Below are 4,447 nucleotides of genomic sequence, written 5' to 3'. Positions count from 1 at the left end.
TGTAAACCCATTTGCATCCGATTGGCTTACGATGCGGAGGTAAATTGACAAGTTCCCATGTTTGATTATCCATCGGTGCACACGCATGAAATCCACTAGGCATGCTCGCCTGACGTTAGTAGTTCTTCATTAACGGCGCTTTGATATGCGAAGTTGGCGGCATAAGAAGATTTGCTTTAAAAAAAAAAAAAAAAAATTGGCGTTTGAAGACAAAAAGAGCCGACTGATGCCTACAAAAGAATGAAGTAAAACATGATTACATTTCCTTGAAAATATCGTCGGAACACACTTATTAAGTAACTAAGTGGGGAAAAAGAAAAGAAGAGTGCAATTTGCAAGACCATTTATTGGTATGGTACGTACATTAAGTATAGTACTTGCAATATAGGTAGCTAGGGTAAACAAGATAGACTGTGTCTTTGTAGAGAATGGAAAAGAAGAAAGACAATTTAAGATTTCACATCACCGTGGTCCATATTCAAGATTAATCGAATACCTAAATGAAAGATTGAGTGTAACGACTATGTGACAAAATCAAAGCCTTAGTTGAGATTGCTGCATTAAAGATGAAAACAATAGACGGCAGAATAGTCAAAGATGAATGAATTGAGCTATAGTGTCTTTTTTTTCCTTTTTGTGATTCTTGTTTTGTTTCCTTTGTCTTTGTAAAAGACAAGTATCGTGGAAGCGTTGCTAATTAGACAGGTCTATACAGTTTTGTCTCTTTGCTTGGTTCAACCCATTGGACTAGTCTTGTGATTATCGATCCATTTCTTATTTTATTGGAACCTTGAAAGGGAATGACTATGAAATTTGGGAGTCTTATCAAACTTTAGGGATTATGCAAATCTATTGGACTTCCAAATTGATTAATGATCAAATGAAGCTATGGAGAAAAGTGCATCGGATAGTTTCTTCTCGATGTTCTGATCATAACATAAAAATATTTTTCACACATGCACATTGTTAATTGGTCATTGAATATTTTATTGGGTATACCGGAAGCTAAATGATGTGGTGATTTATGTGATTTTTTTTTTTTTGGTCACATGATTTATGCGACTTGGGTTCAATTTATTTCTGCAAAAATAAATGATATGAAGAATATTTTCCTTAAAATGATTATTTGTATCACTTGATAAAAAATATTTTCTTTACTAATGGTAATTAATGTCTAAGCAGATATATTATTTATTTTTCTAAGTGGTATAGATAATTAATTTTTTTAAAAATATTTTTTAAATCATCAAATGGAGAGTGGCATGGATTCGTCTAACTAATAATTTTTCTCAATTTGACGAGCCATGTTATGGCTTGATGCATGACATACAAGAAAAGTCAAAGATTGCACAAACAAGTATATGTACTTGAGACACCGCATTTGTTATCTGATGGATAAACTTCATGTATATCACTCGTTAAGGTACAATGTATATGTTTCTCAAAATTATTACGTGTTTAATTGTTTGCTTTAAAACCTTCTAATCCGTAGAAAATTGATTGTTTGTAAAATTATGTCCTCCCATTTCCTTTCTCCCACAAAAATCGGTAAAACAACGACAAATGGAAGAATTGGAAGTGAAAGATATTACACTCGAGATCCATCTACATTCTGTATGGTTCTAAAATTTGCATGAGCAGCCCTACTTTTGGTTGGAACGTACAAACCATTTCTATCATGGAGGTCTTAAATCGCATTATCACTTAAGGAATAGCACGATTGATATTTTTTTATCTTTAATATCTTTTCTTCATCCAAAGTAGTAAAAAAAATAGTGGTAAATGCTATATATGGAGCACAAGCTTGATGAACTGAACAAGTTCTATTATATCCAGAGCGATTGAAGATAACAAAGACTTAATTATTTGCACGCAGCCATGCACGCATGTGCATATGCCAAGTCTGAACTCCAACATCTAACTTGGAACTTGCATTCAACAATCAAATTGATCGGTGGGCAAGACAATAACACATTGCATACAATACCAAAGCTCCCTAGACCTCTCCAAAATCTGACCTATATTCTCCAAGGAGCAATTTATTAATTGATCAATCAACTGGCCAAAAACCTTCAGCCATCTATAGTGGTCAATCAATGGACGAGAGTACTTCGGAGATGAGCTTGTCCACGTTATTGTACGAAGTCCCACCGGGCATAATTGCTTCCTCGGCCTTCGCCTTCCACTCCATGGCCTTCTTCCTCATCTCCTTCCCCTTCTCTCCCTCCATCAACTCCCTCACCAATCCTTCCACTTCGTCCCTCTTCACGTCATTGTCGATCTCCATCCCAATCCCCCACTCCGTGCAGCTATACCGGCAGTTAGTCTGCTGCTCCGCAAAGAACGGCCAGCATATCACCGGCACGCCACCGCAGAGGCTCTCAAGTGTCGAGTTCCATCCGCTATGTGTCAGGAAACCCCCAATCGCCCGGTGCTTCAGGACCTCCTCCTGCTAGCACCAGCTCACCAGCATCCCTCGGCCTGCAATTTCTTCCACGAACTCGGGCGGCAACACAGCCGACTTGCTCACCACAAGGTCCGGCCTTATGATCCACAGGAATGGTTTCTGGCTGTTAGCCAGTCCCCACGCAAACTCGGTGAGCTGACCAGTGGTCATGACCATGATGCTGCCGAAGTTCACGTACACCACCGAGCCAGGCTCCTTCGAGTCAAGCCATGGCAAGCACCCGGGCTCCTCTCTCCATAAGTTCCCCCTACCAATCTCAGGGCTTCGTCTTGGATCTGGTCGGCAAGGAGCTGGAGCGGCCCAATGGTGTAGATGTGGGGGAAGACGGAGGAGAGAGACTCCAGGACGTCGTGCTCGAGGGTGTCGAAGGTGTTGAGGATGACTGCGGAAGCCCTGAAAGATCTCTCGACTTCTCGGATGACGAAGTTGAGCAAGATATCTTGGTGGTCTAGGGTTCGGATGAAGGTGGGGAAGTCTCTCAGGCGAATGCTTTTCATGCCTAAAGTCCAGCTCACCGTGGTCTCCAGATATCCATTCGACAAGTAGGTTGGATCTGCCATCATCATAAAACAAAGAGTTACACCACGAACAAAGGGTAGATAGAACTATCTAGAATACTGTTCAAATATCTATCTACAGTTTATCCCAGAATCGCCTTTCAGTCTCCCTAGCAATCGTGCTAGGGGTCCAAACAGTAATTAAGATTTGTATACAAAATCTCAGGTGTTCGGAATTATATGAGCTATATTTTTTGTTGTTTGGACACAAAAATAGTGACACTATAAACTAGTATTCGTATGTACTAGCACTACTTTAAATATACTATAATTTATTATTAAATTTGTTCATTAGTATATGCAGTATTGCATCCGATGACCTAAACCAAAGTGATCGACCTATATACCACCTAACGTGGTCTTGCCGGATCATTTATAGTAAACATCTTACTAAAAGATATGCATTTATCTTATTCTCTTTTATGCTCATGCCATGTACGAAATAAAATTGGTCTTCTTTCGAAATGTAAACGAAGGACGGGAAGAAACAAACGTAGGGAACTGAGAAACGTCTAAATTCCAAAATATGTAACTGCAAATATTTTTTGGTGAAAAAAGTTATTAAAAAAAAAAAAAGCCTAAATCCTCCATTGACAAATATAACATGGAGTGCGGACCTTTCAGGGGCGTAAAACCATCCTCGACAAGACGACGATACTTAGTGTAGCCAAGCAGCCCGCAAGCACTGGGCGTCCAAAACACAACTTCAGGAATCTTCAACTCCTCGGCAGCATCCACAGTGAACGTCATCACGCCGTCGGACACGATACACGTGACCGGGGGCACCACAGCGTCTTGGGATTGCTCTTGGAGCTTCAGGAGAAGACTCCTAAACGCCGATAGCCCGTGTTCAGATAGAGAAGCACAGAGCGAGGGGATGTCCTGGGTGGAGTCGGGGTCCGAGGGCGGGAGGCCGTCGGGGATCATGTCAAAGCGGAAGTGGGGCAGTCCGTCGAGGGAGTGGGGCCCCTGCGACCGGAGCAAGCGCTTGTGGATGTGTTCGGTGTTGACGAAGGTGATGTGGAAGCCCTTGTGGTGAAGGAGCTTGGCCAGTTTGAGCATGGGGTTTATGTGGCCCTGTGCTGGGTATGGGATGCATACTGCATGAGGCTTCTCTCCCGCTTGAGGATAAACCATCTCTCTCTCTCTCTCTCTCTGTGTGTTGTTTTTGTGGAAGAAGAGCCTCCGATTCTTTTTATAAGCGAATAATGCTACTTGTACTGTCAGATTCATCGACGAAATTGGTATCTTGCGATATATGTGATGTCGCGGGCTCTGATATACTTCTGAATTAAACACATTCTTTTTAATTTTTAATTACATTACTTAATTTATAATTTTATGAGCCTAGCTTAGTGGGAAAAATTACCAAAAAAATTTCTAGACTTAGTGCAATTATACAGATTTAGTAATAAAGTTATTT

The 4,447-nt window shown here is 40.8% G+C and overlaps 1 pseudogene; it reads right to left on the bottom strand.

Annotated features, from left to right (window-relative positions):
- Positions 1-2,089: 2,089 nt before the first annotated feature.
- Positions 2,090-4,161, bottom strand: LOC104428560 (annotated as a pseudogene).
- Positions 4,162-4,447: the final 286 nt, after the last annotated feature.

Source organism: Eucalyptus grandis, chromosome 9 (assembly GCF_016545825.1).
Source record: "Eucalyptus grandis isolate ANBG69807.140 chromosome 9, ASM1654582v1, whole genome shotgun sequence".
In the NCBI taxonomy this organism is placed as follows: Eukaryota; Viridiplantae; Streptophyta; class Magnoliopsida; order Myrtales; family Myrtaceae; genus Eucalyptus; species Eucalyptus grandis.
This window is presented reverse-complemented; position numbering and strand designations above follow the sequence as displayed.